At 44.7% G+C, this 18,670-nt stretch overlaps 1 long non-coding RNA gene across 1 annotated transcript; it reads left to right on the top strand.

The window, feature by feature from the left end:
* Window positions 1–16,933: 16,933 nt before the first annotated feature.
* LOC115205640 (uncharacterized) lies at window positions 16,934–17,880 on the top strand. The gene is made up of 4 exons (XR_003880652.1): window positions 16,934–17,052; window positions 17,169–17,234; window positions 17,412–17,485; window positions 17,846–17,880. It is a non-coding gene; the product is annotated as an uncharacterized LOC115205640 (long non-coding RNA).
* The last annotated feature ends 790 nt before the right edge of the window (window positions 17,881–18,670 follow it).

An 18,670-nucleotide genomic window follows, 5' to 3' on the forward strand; every position in this document is an offset into this window, starting at 1 on the left:
TGTTAGATAGAAACAGGCCCTCCTCTCATACTGTCACTGTGTTAGATAGAGACAGGCCCTCCTCTCATACTGTCACTGTATTAGATAGAGACAGGCCCTCCTCTCATACTGTCACTGTGTTAGATAGAGACAGGCCCTCCTCTCATACTGTCACTGTATTAGATAGAGACAGGCCCTCCTCTCATACTGTCACTGTGTTAGATAGAGACAGGCCCTCCTCTCATACTGTCACTGTGTTAGATAGAGACAGGCCCTCCTCTCATACTGTCACTGTATTAGATAGAGACAGGCCCTCCTCTCGTACTGTCACTGTTTTAGATAGAGACAGGCCCTCCTCTCATACTGTCACTGTATTAGATAGAGACAGGCCCTCCTCTCATACTGTCACTGTGTTAGATAGAGACAGGCCCTCCTCTCATACTGTCACTGTATTAGATAGAGACAGGCCCTCCTCTCATACTGTCACTGTATTAGATAGAGACAGGCCCTCCTCTCGTACTGTCACTGTGTATTAGATAGAGACAGGCCCTCCTCTCGTACTGTCACTGTGTATTAGATAGAAACAGGCCCTCCTCTCATACTGTCACTGTATTAGATAGAGACAGGCCCTCCTCTCATACTGTCACTGTGTATTAGATAGAGACAGGCCCTCCTCTCATACTGTCACTGTGTTAGATAGAGACAGGCCCTCCTCTCATACTGTCACTGTATTAGATAGAAACAGGCCCTCCTCTCATACTGTCACTGTTTTAGATAGAGACAGGCCCTCCTCTCATACTGTCACTGTATTAGATAGAGACAGGCCCTCCTCTCATACTGTCACTGTATTAGATAGAGACAGGCCCTCCTCTCATACTGTCACTGTTTCAGATAGAGACAGGCCCTCCTCTCGTACTGTCACTGTGTATTAGATAGAGACAGGCCCTCCTCTCATACTGTCACTGTATTAGATCGAAACAGGCCCTCCTCTCATACTGTCACTGTGTTAGATAGAGACAGGCCCTCCTCTCGTACTGTCACTGTGTATTAGATAGAGACAGGCCCTCCTCTCATACTGTCACTGTTTTAGATAGAAACAGGCCCTCCTTTCATACTGTCACTGTTTTAGATAGAAACAGGCCCTCCTCTCATACTGTCACTGTATTAGATAGAAACAGGCCCTCCTCTCGTACTGTCACTGTGTATTAGATAGAGACAGGCCCTCCTCTCATACTGTCACTGTGTATTAGATAGAAACAGGCCCTCCTCTCATACTGTCACTGTGTTAGATAGAAACAGGCCCTCCTCTCATACTGTCACTGTGTATTAGATAGAGACAGGCCCTCCTCTCGTACTGTCACTGTATTAGATAGAAACAGGCCCTCCTCTCGTACTGTCACTGTGTATTAGATAGAGACAGGCCCTCCTCTCATACTGTCACTGTTTCAGATAGAGACAGGCCCTCCTCTCATACTGTCACTGTATTAGATAGAGACAGGCCCTCCTCTCATACTGTCACTGTTTTAGATAGAGACAGGCCCTCCTCTCATACTGTCACTGTATTAGATAGAGACAGGCCCTCCTCTCGTACTGTCATTGTGTATTAGATAGAGACAGGCCCTCCTCTCGTACTGTCACTGTGTATTAGATAGAGACAGGCCCTCCTCTCATACTGTCACTGTATTAGATAGAAACAGGCCCTCCTCTCATACTGTCACTGTTTATGGAATATTAAGAACACCTCCCATAAAAACCACAAGAAAACATTTGCAAAATTCAGAGAAAGTTCTAAGAATGTTATTGAAAAGTACATTCCGTTCTCAGCATCAACAGAACTATCTCTATCTTCTATCTTGTTAGTGTGTTCAGGTGTTGTGCCCGCACCCACTAATTGGCCACACCTGATTTTAATGAGTGCTTGTTTCCTTTGAAATAGGGTCTGGTTGAATAGACTAAAATTAACAGCTTCGTTTGAGTAAATAGAAAAATATGGCATGGTAGCTCCATCCTGGTGACTCAGTGGACTAATTCCAATTTCCAAGGGAAATTTCACTATTTGTAAACTTCATATCATCATCTCCAGCACAACATTAATATATGTGAACATTGCATGGTTCTAGATTTTGTAGTAAAAAATATGGAGAAAGATAGGTGTTTCCAATGACATCCTCGGTGCGCATCATGTGATTACAACCATTTATGAGTAGGCATTGCCTACTAATTGTCTACTAATTGGTTGGCGATGTCACGTCTTCCTCTCGATTTTTTTGGTTACAAACACGCCCTTTCCACATATGTTGATGTTGGGGTGGTGCTGGAGATGATGAATATGAAGTTGAAACATTTACAAATTTCTCTTTAAGCCAAACTAAGCTAGCAATGTTATTAAAGTCGTACTGAAACATTCAGTGACATTTTTAAGGAAGTTGTTAAAAAAAAGGCCAAATAAACTATACTTTTCATCCTCAGAACTTTGATGAAAACTTTCAGGGAAAAATAGTAAAACGTTCTCAGAACCTCCCTGCAACTTAAAGATTTACTTTCCCAGGCTAAATTTTCACTTCCGTTCTTAGAACGTTGAAAAAACGTTCAGTTTTACCGGTCAGGAAATGTACACTATAGCTTCGTTCCCAGAACCAATGGGAAACCAAAAACATATGTTCCCACAACTTCCATGAAACAAATGTGCTAGCTGGATGCTCTCATTTCATTTAAAAATCCCACAAAACTCCCACTGTAGTTAACATCATTACTAACCTTTAGACTTATGAGTTACCATACAAGTCTCAGTGATGGCTAACTCTTGAAATTAATTTGGTCTTTACAGAATTAGATAAATCAGCTTTTCATTTTTTTGCACCTTACTTGTGGAATAATCTTCAAAATTCTCTACAATTTGATGTTTTGGTGCCTCTATGGCAATTCAGAAAGCTGATTGACGACCTTCTGATTGAAAACGGTGTTTGTTTTTTATGATTGTGTTTTGTATTTCTGCTTTCCATGTGTGTATCTTTCTAATTACAGGGATCATTTGTAAAAGAGACCTTGGTCTCAACATGACCTGTTAAAATAAAGGTTCAAATAACAAATGAAAAAATACCCACTGGGCAAAGACGTCAATTCAACATCTATACCACGTTGGTTCAATGTTATTTCATTGAAAAGACGTGGAAACAATGTTGATTCAATCAGTGTGTGCCCAGTGGGACAGGAACTCCAATTGCAGTAGCAAGGACTCGCTGACCTCCTGGACAGTGCCAGTGGTTGACAATAGCTAGTGTGTGTGTGCATGCGCGCGTGTGCACACACTCAGAAACGTAGGCACAACCAAACAGGCACACACACACACACACACACACACACACACACACACACACACACACACACACACACACACACACACACACACACACACACACACACACACACACACACACACACACACACACACACACGTTGAGCCTATTAGCAATTCCTTTACCTCATCTCTTGGTCGACTGTAGTTGCATGGAAAAGAGAGCAGAATGGTAAATGGTCTGTTCCAGTCAGGCTGATGGCTGGCAGGCAGGCAGGCTGCAGGGTGAATTAGGCCCTTACAGCTCTGTGACGCAGGTAGCCACAAGGCTAACACACGTTCCCGCAACTTTAGAGAACATTCCCTTAAGAGTCTCATTAGGTCATTAACTCATGTTTTAATAGGAATGGTCCCATGATGTACAAGAAATGTTTCCAAGAGACCATTCCCTTAATGTTAAATTGAACTTACCCAGACTGTGGTTGCCATGTTCTCAGAACTTAAAATCTAAAGTTCAAGACACGTTTCATGGGAACGTTGCAAGAACATTTGATTCCAGTTTTCTGTAGGTTAAGAGAATATTCCATCAATGTCTCACCAAACATACACAGAACATGGTTGCAATGTTCTCAGAATGTAAGGTATTAATATTCTTGACGCTTTAATAAGGATCGGACCCTTTTTTTCAATTTTTGCCTAAAATGACATACCCAAATCTAACTGCCTGTAGCTCAGGCCCTGAAGCAAGGGTATGCATATTCTTGGTATCATTTGAAAGGAAACACTTTCAAATTTGTGGAAATGTTAAAAGGAATGTAGGATAATATAACACATTAGATCTGGTAAAAGATAATATAAAGAAAAAAACAACTGTTTTTTTGTATTTTTTTGCACCATCATCTTTGAAATGCAAGAGAAAGGCCATAATGTATTATTCCAGCCCAGGTGCAATTTTGATTTTGGACCATGTTTCTATCAGAAGCAACACTACCTGGGCCATGTTTCTATCAGAAGCAACACTACCTGGGCCATGTTTCTATCAGAAGCAACACTACCTGGGCCATGTTTCTATCAGAAGCAACACTACCACCTGGGCCATGTTTCTATCAGAAGCAACACTACCACCTGGGCCATGTTTCTATCAGAAGCAACACTACCACCTGGGCCATGTTTCTATCAGAAGCAACACAACCTGGGCCATGTTTCTATCAGAAGCAACACTACCACCTGGGCCATGTTTCTATCAGAAGCAACACTACCACCTGGGCCATGTTTCTATCAGAAGCAACACTACTGTCGTGTCTTTGGCATCATTAAACTGCAGACTGTTATTTTAGCAAATCAATTCTCTGTAATTATTATTACGTGATTAAACTAATCATGTAAATGTAATTAACTACGAAGTCGGAGCTCCAAGGAAAATCTTCAGATTACAAAGTTATAATTTTCTTAATATAACTTTCAGATATTTTAATATCTGATCGAGTAGTCTTCTAATTAATTAATAATTCTTTACCTCACGTTAGTCTCATTCCAAACATCGTAAATTGTTGGATATCTGCACGAACCCAGCCTTCACTATGAATCATCCATACATCAATTGTCTTAATCATTTATTTATTAACTAACAAAATAATCACAGAAATGCATAAACAAACAAACAGTAGATATGGTTACAAGGAAATGATAGGGGATGTGTCCTAGTGGGCTAAACCGATATATCGGCTTGGTGGACAAGAGGAAAGTGGGTGTGGACTGAGAATGGCGCGAAAGACAAAAGTCACTACACAGTTGATAATTATATATTGAAATCCTTTGATGAACGCTCACTCATTCGGGAATAATTGCAATCAATATATATATTTACGCTCAGTGTGTCGTCGTGATCTCAGTTGGAATCGTCCGTCTTTCTGTTGGAAGTTCATCCGCCCGTCTTTCGTGGTTAGAATGGATACTTCAGAGTCCCATTCAGAAATGTTCTTATAGAATAGATGTTTTGGCGGTTGTCGGTCTTCGCATCCAATGGTGCAGAATTCCTAGCTGCAGACTAGTAATTAGTATCGAAGAGTTACTCTTATTCTGTCGTAATCAATAGTCTCAGAGTTTCAACAACCATTACAACCTTAGCTTATACTCAGGTTTTATGGTCTCTACTCAAACCTTAGCTCCCTCGATGCTCGAGGGGGGGGCGGGCCTATGATGGGGTTAACCTCTCTGGGCCAGTGGGACGCTTGCGTCCCACCTACTCAACAGCCAGTGTAATCCCGTGGCGCGATACTCAAATACCTTAGAAATGCTATTACTTCAATTTCTCAAACATATGACTATTTTACACCATTTTAAAGACAAGACTCTCGTTAATCTAACCACACTGTCCGATTTCAAAAAGGCTTTACAACGAAAGCAAAACAGTAGATTATGTCAGCAGAGTACCCAGCCAGAAATAATCAGACACCCATTTTTCAAGCTAGCATATAATGTCACATAAACTCAAACCACAGCTAAATGCAGCACTAACCTTTGATGATCTTCATCAGATGACAATCCTAGGACATTATGTTATACAATACATGCATGTTTTGTTCAATCAACTTCATATTTATATCAAAAACCAGCTTTTTACATTAGCATGTGACTAGCATGTGACTAGCATTCCCACTGAACACTTCCGGTGAATTTACTAAATTACTCACAATAAACGTTCACAAAAAACATAACAATTATTTTAAGAATTATAGATACAGAACTCCTTTATGCACTCGCTATGTCCGATTTTAAAATAGCTTTTCGGTGAAAGCACATTTTGCAATTTTCTGAGTAGATAGCCCGGCCATCACAGGCTAGCTATTTTGACACCCACCAAGTGTGGTACTCACCAAACTCCGATTTACTATTAGAAAAGTTTGATTACCTTTGCTGTTCTTCGTCAGAATGCACTCCCAGGACTTCTACTTCAATAACAAATGTTGGTTTGGTTCCAAATAATCCATAGTTATATCCAAATAGCGGCGTTTTGTTCGTGCGTTCAAGACACTATCCGAAGGGTAAAGAAGGGTGACGCGCCCGACGCGTTTCGTGACAAAAAAATTCAAAATGCTCCGTTACCGTACTTCGAAGCATGTCAAACGCTGTTTAAAATCAATTTTTATGCGATTTTTCTCGTAAAAAAGCGATAATATAATAATAATAATAATAATACACAATTATCAAACTATGACAAAGACAACTTATTGACTAAAATGACTAAAATGATACAGTACTGCTGGCTGGTGAAGTAGGCTAGCTAGCAGTGGCTGCATTGTTGACTTTGTTTGAAAGTGTAGCTGGCTAGGTAACCTCGATAGTTTCAGTGCTACACCTTATCATGATACAAAGGCAACTATGTAGCTAGCTAACACTAGCTAACCTGGCTAGCTAACCTCGATAATTACTCTAAACTACACAATTATCTTAGATACAAAGACAGCAAAGACAACTATGTAGCTAGCTAACACTACACTAATCAAATCGTTCCGTTGTAATGTATTAGTTTCTACAGTGCTGCTAGTCGGTAGAAGTTGGCTAGCTAGCAGTGTTGACTAAGAAGGAGAACGGTGGCGCGGCGCGGCGGACGAAAATAGCTGGCTAGCTAACCTCGATAATTACTCTAAACTACACAATTATCTTTGATACAAAGACAGCTAAGTAGCTAGCTAAAAAATTGCTCAGATCAAACAAATCAAACCGTTGTAATGTAATGAAATGTAATATTACCTGCGGAGCGAAGTGCAGGACGACTACTCGCTCCAAACAGGAAGCCAAGTGCAGGACGACTACTCGCTCCAAACAGGAAGCCAAGTGCAGCACGACTACTCGCTCCAAACAGGAAGCCAAGTGCAGCACGACTACTCGCTCCAAACAGGAAGCCAAGTGCAGCACAACTACTCGCTCCAAACAGGAAGCCAAGTGCAGCACGACTACTCGCTCTAAACAGGAAGCCAAGTGCAGCACAACTACTCGCTCCAAACAGGAAGCCAAGTGCAGCACGACTACTCGCTCCAAACAGGAAGCCAAGTGCAGCACAACTACTCGCTCCAAACAGGAAGCCAAGTGCAGCACAACTACTCGCTCCAAACAGGAAGCCAAGTGCAGAACAACTACTCGCTCCAAACAGGAAGCCAAGTGCAGCACAACTACTCGCTCCAAACAGGAAGCCAAGTGCAGAACAACTACTCGCTCCAAACAGGAAGCCAAGTGCAGAACAACTACTCGCTCCAAACAGGAAGCCAAGTGGGCCATGTTTCTATCAGAATCAACACTACCTGGAACATGTTTCTATCAGGTGCAACACTACCACCTGGACCATGTTTCTATCAGATCCAACACAACCACCAGGGCCATTTCTCTAGTAGAAACAATACTACCACCAAGGCCATGTTTCTATCAGGAGCAACACTTCAAAATGGGCCATGTTTCCATCAGAAGCAACACGATCACCTAGGCCATGTTTCTATCAGAAGCAACACTTCAAAATGGGCCATGTTTCCATCAGAAGCAACACGATCACCTAGGCCATGTTTCTATCAGGAGCAACACTTCAAAATGCGCCATGGTTCTAACAGAAGCAACACTAACAATTGGGATATGTTTCTATCAGAATCAACACTACCACCTGTGCCATGTTTCTATCAGAAGCAACACTTCCACCTGTGCCATGTTTCTATCAGAAGCAACACTACCACCTGGGCCATGTTTCTATCAGAAGCAACACTTCCACCTGGGCCATGTTTCTATCAGAAGCAACACTTCCACCTGTGCCATGTTTCTATCAGAAGCAACACTACCACCTGTGCCATGTTTCTATCAGAAGCAACACTACCACCTGTGCCATGTATCGGCAACAAATGAGGACTGTTCCAGATAGAAATGAATGAGGAGAGCTGATTTGATTCCTCATCATAGACACATGCTTGTTCTTCATGGTATATAGCCTCCACGCTGACCCTCAACATAGGGGCCCCTCAGTGGTGTGTGCTTAGTCCCGTCCTGTATTCCCAGTTCACCCACACGCAACTCCAACACCATCATCAAGTTCTCTGACGACACGATGGTGTTAGGCCTGATCACCGACGGTGATGAGACAGACTATAGCTGTGGTAGGCAACTAGATCCAGCCGTGGGCTGATTGTTGTCAAGGGGTGCAAACTAAGCCCAAAAAAGAGACCTTATTTGAAAATAACAATAATTTCATACCTTGATTGCATTGAGATACGATCACGTCTCTTTTTTTAAACTGATTTCATGGTGATTTTAGTCTTTTTTCTATACCAAAAATATATTTGTAAAAAATAAATACAAAATCGCTAAAACTTTGCTGGGCCCAAGAAAAAATAACTTACTAGCCAGTTTGGCCCACAGGCCGCCTGTTGCCGACCCCTGGCCAATAGGGAGGAGGTCAACGACTTAGCAGTGTGGTGCCAGGACAAGAGCCTCTCCCTTAACACCTATAAGACCAAGGAGCTGATCGTAGACTATAGGAGAAAGAGGGGAGGGCACACCCCCATCCACATAGGCTGTAGTGGAGCGGGTCGTGAGCTTCAAGTTCCTTGGCGTCTTCATCACTAAGAACTTAACATGGTCCACATTGACCTGCACAGTCGTGAAGATGGCACGGATCCTCAAAAAGATATACAGCTGCACCATTGAGAGCATCTTCGCTGCATGCATCACTGCTTGGTATGGTAAATGACTGCCCTCGACCACAAAGCACAATAGACGGGTGGTGCGGACAGCCCGGTACATCACGTGGCCGAGCTCCCTGCCGTCCAGGACCTCTATATCAGGCGGTGTCAGAGGGAGGCCTGAAAAATTGCCAAAAACTCCAGCCAACCAAGCCATAGACTGTTCACTCTGCTACCGTCCGGCAAACTGTACCAAAGGCTCTCAGAACAACACACTCCGAGACAGCGTCTACCCCCAAGACTGTTAAATAGCAATTAGACTGCTAAATAGTTAATTAAATGGTTACACGGACTATCTGCATTGACTCTATGCACACACTCACTAGACTATATGTACACACTACATACACTCTCACACAAAACATGTAAACATCAACATAGACTACAAACGCACACACATTTCAGCTATTTAGAATTCTACAGATTCCCATCTTTCAATGAGAAACAAATAATAACATATATTGCTAAGAATGTGAGAGTAGGGTGACTGCCCTAGCAGGTTTTGAACCCTGGCAACCAGCACCAATGACCAACACCCTAACCAACATCCCAATAAGGGATATCTCAAGAGCATGTTCTTATTGGGCCAGTATAGTTTGGCCTTGTCCCTAAACCCTAACCCCTCCTACCTAGGCACTTGAAATGACTTGATAGGTGTAAGCAATAGGGTGAATACACTTTGAAGTAAATCCCAGCTCTGTTAAAGTTACTCCCAAGAAAAACTATTATTGATCATAGTGATTCAGGAGTACCATTAAAACAGGTTAATTTACCCCTCCAACGTTATACAATTATACAGAAATACCTTAAATTGTTGAAATAAATAAATCAAATCACTGATGAGAGAATAGTCAAATGAACTGATAACTGCCACAGACACGGTGGTGTAGTAGGAAGAGCTGAATGCTGTGAACCAGGAGGTTGTGAGAGTACAAGTCCCAGGTTGAGGACATGTTGTATTGACATACACAATGTAATCATATATGTAAATTAAAAGCACTGTGTGTGAGAATCCCTAACCTTGGCAACAGCTAAAAAGAGCTGTCAGTGGTTCCCCAAAGCAGCTTGTTGATGGGCTTGGCAACAGTAATTAGGCGTGATTAAACATTTTCTTGAACTTTGGGACCGTAAGGCGGCATCCTAACAACTGATACACAGAAGTGTTCTTGCAACGTTCCCATGAAACGTGTCTAGAACATTCATATCTTACATTCTGAGAACATGGCAACCATATTCTGTGTATGTTTGGTGGAACATTGATGGAATATTCTACTAACCCTCAGGAAACTAGAAACAGGAATGTTCTTGCAATGTTCTCATAAAACATGTCTAGAACATTCATATTTTATATTCGGAGAACATGGCAACACCAAAACATGCTAAAAAGGTTCTCAGAAGGTTTTTGATAACATAGATATGGTGACATTCTAACTAAAATTACAGGTAACATAAAAACTTTCTCTCTCCCTAGAATTGTTAGCTGGGCAGTTATTGTACACTCTAGTATGCATCCCAAATGGATGTATACTAGTTCCCTATATAGTGCACTACTTTTGACCAGAGCCCTCCCAGCTAGCACATTTGATTCCATTGAAGTTGTGGGAATGTACATTTTTGGTTTCCCATTGGTTCTGAGAACAAAGCCTAAGTTTCCTGACCGATAAAACAAAACGTTTTTTAATCGTTCTGAAAGCAGAAGTGACATTTCTTCCTGGGAACGTACATTTTTAGGTTGCAGGGAGGTTCTGAGAAAGTTTTACTATGGTTCCCTGAGTTCTCCAAGTTTTCCTGTGAGGTTTTATTAACAGTCTGAGAAATGATAGGTTGTTTGGAGGATTTTGAATAACTTCCTAAAACTTCCCCTGAATGTTTCAATAAGACTTTTAATAACACCGCTAGATTATTTGGGTGAAGTTTTTTAAACCCCATGCACAGATGGAAATTCATTTCTTTAGGGATTAATCATGCAAACATTTATTTTTTATTGTGACACAGCATCAGTGAGACTCTATCCATGGAATTAGTCCACTGCACCACCAGGATGGAGCTAGCATGCCATGTTTTTTTTTACGCATACAAAGCTGTTCATTTTTCTAGTCAAACAAACCCCATTTCAAAATCAGGTGTGGCTAATTACTGGGTGCAGCCAACACACCTGAACACACTTAGCAAGATATAGGGAGTTTTGTTGTGGCTGAGAACGGAATGTATAAATAACATTCTTAGAATGTTCTCTGAATGTTATTGAAGTTTTTTGTGGTTGTTATAGAACGTTTTCTTAAGGTTCTGAGAACAGAATGTATGTTTTTAAATAACATTTGTAGAACATTCTCTGAACGTTACAAACATTTTCTGTTGATTTCTAATGGAATGTTTTCTTAATGTTTCTCAGAACAATTTGAGAACATTACTTTAAATAGAACAATGAGGAAACCTGTGACAAACATTATGCTGAAATACTGAAATTCCCAAAGAAGAACGTTGTTTCTTAACATTCTTGGAGCAATTTGAGAACATAACATTAAATAAAACCATGAGGAAAGCTGTAGGAAACGTTGTGCGTTGAAATTTCCACTGAAGAACATTGTTTGTTAATATTCTCTGAACTATTTAAGAACATTCCCAATGTCAAACCAGTTGGAGAACGATCCTAGAACATTACCAAAATTTAAATGAAATGTAACAATGTTTGAAATTTAAGGAAACTTTCTGTTACAGTAATGAAATACCAAGAAAATTATGTTTTTCTGTCAAGTTCCTTAAATGTGCTGAGAATGTTCCAAAGCCAGGCAATGGATGTATGCAAAATAACCATAGGACAACCACACTCTCACCAAGCTCTAAGAAGCAGATGGTTCTCAGAACGTTATGTGCTAGCTGGGCCAAGGTCAAAAGTAGTACGTGATATTGGCTCTGGTCAAAAGTAATGCATGATATGGACCCTGGCCAAAAGTAGTACACTATATAGGTACTGTTTAGGACGCAGCCTTTGGCTGGGCCTGGACATGCCTCAGTGTGTTGGGAAACAATGTCTGTGCATCACTGTGTAGCTGCTGGTATTATGTAGAGATACTGTAATTATGCAAAACAGAAACGTATTGTATGCAAACTATAACGTTCATGTGGGATAAGACAAACTCAAATATGCAAGGTTGGCAGTCATCTAATAATACACAGACAAACAAAGTTTTTAGTATTAGGTAACGGGGAAGAGAGGAGAGGAGAGCAGAGTTTCAAGTTGTATTAGTTGTATGTACAAAATACACATAGTATACACCGTCCAACGAAATGCTTACTTGCTGGTTCTTTCTGGACAATGGAACAACAATAAGAAATAATACAAGATAAGAATCCGAACATAAAGTAAATGGATCAATAGAAGAGAATAAACATTTTAGCATCAGTATAATATTATAAGAATAAGAGGAGAAGAGAGGAGAGGAGAAGAGCAAGGAAAGGGGAGAGGAAAGGGGAGGAGAGGAAAGGAAGGAAAGGGGAGAGGAGAGGAGAGGAAAGGGGAGAGGAGAGGAGAGAAATGGGGAGAGGAAAGGGGAGGAGAGGAGAGGAGAGGAGAGAAATGGGGAGAGGAAAGGGGAGGAGAGGAAGGCAGGAAAGGGGAGAGGAAAGGGGAGGAGAGGAAGGAAATTGGAGAGGAGAGGAGAGGAGAGAGGAAAGGGGAGGAGAGGAAGGAAAGGGGAGAGGAGAGGAAAGGAGAGGAAAGGAGGAGAGGGGGAGAGGAGAGGAAAGGGGAGGTGATGAAAGGGGAGGAAAGGGGAGAGGAGAGAAAAGGAAAGAGGAGGAGAGGGGAGGGGAGGAGAGGAAAGGAGAGAGGGCAGGGGAGGAGAGGAAAGAGGAGAGGAAAGGGGAGGAGAGGAAAGGAAAGGAAAGGGGAGAGGAGAGGAAAGAGGAGAGGAGAGGAAAGAGGAGAGGAAAGGAGAGGAAAGGAGAGAGGGCAGGGGAGGAGAGGAAAGGAAAGGAAAGGGGAGAGGAGAGGAAAGAGGAGAGGAGAGGAGAGGAGAGGAAAGGAAAGGAAAGGGGAGAGGAGAGGAAAGAGGAGAGGAGAGGAAAGAGGAGAGGAAAGGAGAGGAGAGGAAAGGAAAGGAAAGGGGAGAGGAGAGGAAAGAGGAGAGGAGAGGAGAGGAGAGGAAAGGAAAGGAAAGGGGAGAGGAGAGGAAAGAGGAGAGGAGAGGAAAGAGGAGAGGAAAGGAGAGGAAAGAAGGAGAGGAGAGTCAGACTCATATCACTGTACACGTTCAGAGATCCAGCCGGTCAAATGTTGTTCCTCGCTCCTTCTCTTCTTCCAGGATCTGATGCTTCTGGACTTATGAATTACATCACCACCTAGTGGCCTCTGTATTTATTTCACCTATCAGCTCTGTAACGGAAACTGAAAAAAGGACGGAGAAATGAAACATGACCCTTGTTCTCATCTGATGTGGTGCCTCTTTTCTCAGCTGACGTTGAAATACGAACTGTTTCAAGTTTCAACGACTAGAAAGATCCAAAGATCTCTTCTATTCAGACACGAGGTCAGGCGGTCGGCGGGTTTGTATTGAGCACTTCCTTCGTCGGGTTTGTTAACAGTGTCCGTTGTCTCCACTGAACATATCACGGATAAACTTGTCTCACTAAACATTAGGACTATGGTAGGGGTTTGAGAGGAGTAAACTTCATAACATTTCCAACCATACTAGAGTGCTTTTCCAAACACCATCAGTTCATGTTCAGTTCAGATGGTTTTTAATGGTGTGTGTGTGTGTGGGTGTGTGTGTGTGTGTGTGTGTGTGTGTGTGTGTGGACGTGTTTAACTATTCTTGTGGGGACCAAAAGAATAGTAAAATAACCCAAATTTGACCAACTGGGGACATTTTGTTAGTCACCACAAGGTCAAATTCTATTTCTAGGGAGTTTAGGGTTAAAGTTAGAATTAGTGTTAGGGTTAGAATTAGAATTACCTTAAATGTGAAGGTTAGGAGCTAGGGTTAGATTTTGGGTTTGGAGCTAGAGTTAGATTTTGGGTTTGGAGCTAGAGTTAGATTTTGGGTTTGGAGCTAGAGTTAGATTTTGGGTTTGGAGCTAGAGTTAGATTTTGGGTTTGGAGCTAGAGTTAGATTTTGGGTTTGGAGCTAGAGTTAGATTTTGGGTTAGGAGCTAGAGTTAGATTTTGGGTTTGGAGCTAGAGTTAGATTTTGGGTTAGGAGCTAGGGTTTGGTTTAGGGTTAAGGTTAGGTTTTTGGGTTAAGGTTAAGGTTAGGGTTAGGGTAAGAGTACGGGTTAGTGTTAGGTTTAGGGAAAATAGGATTTTGAATGTTACTTTGTGTGTGTGTGTGTGCGTGTGCGTGTGTGTGTCTGTGTGTTTTACTGATGGAGCAATTCAAACACTTCAAAAGTAGTTCATCCCGAGTTTTAAATTAGGCCTTGGAAAGTGTTCTCCTTCCCCATGTTTATTGACATCTCTGTCTGTCCTCTTTCTCTGCTCTCTGTCTGGAGAGTGACACCGGATATCAGTGTGGATGCGTGTTGTAATATACAATGGCCACCAGATGGCGACTTCTCACCACTGACAAGTGCTATCCAACCATTTCCCAGGAGAACTTCAATGCGTTCTAAACGGCACCCAATTTCCTATATAGTGCACTACTTTTGGCCAGAGCTCTATGGGCCCTGCTCAAAAGTAGTGCACTATATAGGGATAGAGTGTAATTTGGACAGGATTGGCCTCCTCATAGAGAGTTATTGTGTGTGTTAGGATAGGGTTTGAGCAAAACCCTGCACACTACATATCAGCTGTCACAGTTAAGAGGTGAATAGTGACAGGGACAGTGTAACTGCCAGGGGGCAGGGACAGTGTAACTTCCAGGGGACAGGGATGACAGTCCACATGGATGACAGGGTACAGGGGCAGTGTAACTGCCAGGGGACAGGGATGACAGGGGACAGGGGCAGTGTTACTGCCAGGGGTAAGGGATGACAGGGGACATGGGCAGTGTAACTGCCAGGGGACAGGGATGACAGGGGACAGGGGCAGTGTAACTGCCAGGGGACAGGGATGACAGGGGCAGTGTAACTGCCAGGGGACAGGGATGATAGGGGACAGGAGCAGTGTAACTGCCAGGGGTAAGGGATGACAGGGGACAGGGGCAGTGTAACTGCCAGGGGACAGGGATGACAGGGGCAGTGTAACTGCCAGGGGACAGGGATGACAGGGGACAGGGGCAGTGTAACTGCCAGGGGAGAGGGATGACAGGGGCAGTGTAACTGCCAGGGGACAGGGATGACAGGGGACAGGGGAAGTGTAACTGCCAGGGGACAGGGATGACAGGGGCAGTGTAATGTGAAATGCCCATACTATAGTCTCTGTTGGAACAACACCAAGGAAACTGTACTAGTCTACACAGAGCACAGCTCAGGTCGTCATGGTAACTGAAACCCTACAGGACCAGAGGACCAGTAGATAACCCACCCACCCACCCACCCACACACCCACACACCCACACACACACACACACACGCGCGTTCCTACAGTAGGGTGGAACTGGAGTCATCCCTGTGACATAATTAATGGATTAAACCAGTGAACGACTGCACTGACTATATTAATCGCCAGCAGCATACTACCCTTCATCCCGCTGCTGGCTTGCCTCTAAGCAGGGTTGGCCCTGGTCAGTCCCTGGATGGGAGCAGGGTTGGTCCTGGTCATTCCCTGGATGGGAGCAGGGTTGGTCCTGGTCAGTCCCTGGATGGGAGCAGGGTTGGTCCTGGTCAGTCCCTGGATGGGAGCAGGGTTGGTCCTGGTCAGTCCCTGGATGGGAGCAGGGTTGGTCCTGGTCAGTCCCTGGATGGGAGCAGGGTTGGTCTTGGTCAGTCCCTGGATGGGAGCAGGGTTGGTCCTGGTCAGTCCCTGGATGGGAGCAGGGTTGGTCCTGGTCAGTCCCTGGATGGGAGCAGGGTTGGCCCTGGATGGGAGACCAACTGTTGCTGGAAGTGGTATAAGAGGGCCCATAGGAGGCGCTCTTCCCTCTGGTCACTATGATGAGTAACTTCGCTTGCTACCTGAAGACTTAGTACTCAGAGCTAGGCTCAGTCTCATGTAAAGACAGTCACATTTTAGTCATTTAGCAGTTGCTTTTATCCAGAGTGATTTACAGTAGTGAGTACATACATGTTCATACTTTTTCTCTCCATACTGGTCCCCCATGGGATATGAACCCACAACCAGGGTGTTGAAAGCTCCATGCTCTACCAACTGAGCCAAGGACATAGCTCAGCAGCTGAGGTTGTGACACCAGGAATTAAAGAGTGTAGCGAATTCGGGGGGCATTTTCTACCGAGAATGAACATGCTTGCTGATGCCAACCCTGTATTGAATCCCAACACGGCTGCTGTATTTAGCCTTGAATCGTTTTTAATGCTTTCTTGTCCTTACCGTGACAATCTGAGAGTAGAAAAGCATCGGGCTTCATCCGACACACCTTGTTCCTCTCAGCCTGTAAATCTGTCATTATCATCCTCCATAACGTTTTATTATGAAAACCTGTCTCTTTCTGTCAAACCCCTCACCCTGTTCAGGATTCAGATTTATAGAAGGGGAGGCTAAATGTGTTAAACAAGATTTAACTCCTGTGTTTATGCTTATCTCAAATAAGAGAAATGGCTTAATTTATAAATATAATATCAAGTTCACATCGAAAACCTAATGTTGCTGAAATGGTTTTTATTGTAAATAAAGGAAGTAATTGAAGACACAGATTTGGAGGAAGACGTGAGAATGACAAATATACTCTAAGCAGTAACAGTAATGGAGCATTCAAAGACTGACAATAATAATTGATCAAAATGTAATTAGAGAATTCAGCTAAGGGCTTTTGTGCCCAGAGTGATTTAAGGGGAGAATACTTTTGACACCACAGAGGGACAAACAATTGAACAGAAATAATTCAAATGAAATTTAATTAAGTGATAATGAAGAGCGACTGCTCCCTGGCTCCATCAGAATGCCCAGCCCGTAAGGAACAGAAGACGGAGCCGACTGACTGTCAGCCGAGCACAGGTGTGGAGGTCATGAACAGAGGCCCAGCCGGGAACAGGTCATGAACAGAGGCCCAGCCGGGAACAGGTCATGAACAGAGGCCCAGCCGGGAACAGGTCATGAACAGAGGCCCAGCCGGGAACAGGTCATGAACAGAGGCCCAGCCGGGAACAGGTGTGGAGGTCATGAACAGAGGCCCAGCCGGGAACAGGTCATGAACAGAGGCCCAGCCGGGAACAGGTGTGGAGGTCATGAACAGAGGCCCAGCCAAGCACATGTGGGGAGGTCATGAACAGAGGCCCAGCCGAGCACAGGTGTGGAGGTCATGAACAGAGGCCCAGCCGGGAACAGGTGTGGAGGTCATGAACAGAGGCCCAGCCGGGAACAGGTGTGGAAGTCATGAACAGAGGCCCAGCCGAGCACAGGTGTGGAGGTCATGAACAGAGGCCCAGCCGGGAACAGGTCATGAACAGAGGCCCAGCCGAGCACAGGTGTGGAGGTCATGAACAGAGGCCCAGCCGGGAACAGGTGTGGAGGTCATGAACAGAGGCCCAGCCGAGCACATGTGGGGAGGTCATGAACAGAGGCCCAGCCAAGCACATGTGGGGAGGTCATGAACAGAGGCCCAGCCGAGCACAGGTGTGGAGGTCATGAACAGAGGCCCAGCCGGGAACAGGTGTGGAGGTCATGAACAGAGGCCCAGCCGGGAACAGGTGTGGAAGTCATGAACAGAGGCCCAGCCGAGCACGGGTGACGAGCACGGACAGAGGCCCAGCCGGGCACAGGTGTGGAGGTCATGAACAGAGGCCCAGACGGGCACAGGTGTGGAGGTCATGAACAGAGGCCCAGCCGGGAACAGGTGTGAAGGTCATGAACAGAGGCCCAGCCGAGCACAGGTGTGGAGGTCATGAACAGAGGCCCAGCCGAGCACAGGTGTGGAGGTCATGAACAGAGGCCCAGCCGGGAACAGGTGTGGAAGTCATGAACAGAGACCCAGCCGAGCACGGGTGACGAGCACGGACAGAGGCCCAGCCGGGCACAGGTGTGGAGGTCATGAACAGAGGCCCAGCCGGGCACAGGTGTGGAGGTCATGAACAGAGGCCCAGCCGAGCACAGGTGTGGAGGTCAAGAACAGAGGCCCAGCCGGGCACAGGTGTGGAGGTCATGAACAGAGGCCCAGCCGGGCACAGGTGTGGAGGTCATGAACAGAGGCCCAGCCGGGCACAGAGGCCCAGGTGGTGGAGTAGCCCGTACAGGTGTGGAGGACAGAGGCCCAGGTGGTGGAGTAGCCCGTACAGGTGTGGAGGACAGAGGCCCAGGTGGTGGAGTAGCCCGTACAGGTGTGGAGGACAGAGGCCCAGGTGGTGGAGTAGCCCGTACAGGTGTGGAGGACAGAGGCCCAGGTGGTGGAGTAGCCCATACAGGTGTGGAGGCCAGAGGCCCAGGTGGTGGATTAGCCCGTACAGGTGTGGAGGACAGAGGCCCAGGTGGTGGAGTAGCCCGTACAGGTGTGGAGGACAGAGGCCCAGGTGGTGGAGTAGCCCATACAGGTGTGGAGGCCAGAGGCCCAGGTGGTGGATTAGCCCGTACAGGTGTGGAGGACAGAGACCCAGGTGGTGGAGTAGCCCGTACAGGTGTGGAGGACAG

The sequence above is a fragment of the Salmo trutta genome, chromosome 13 (genome assembly GCF_901001165.1).
Source record: "Salmo trutta chromosome 13, fSalTru1.1, whole genome shotgun sequence".
In the NCBI taxonomy this organism is placed as follows: domain Eukaryota; kingdom Metazoa; phylum Chordata; class Actinopteri; order Salmoniformes; family Salmonidae; genus Salmo; species Salmo trutta.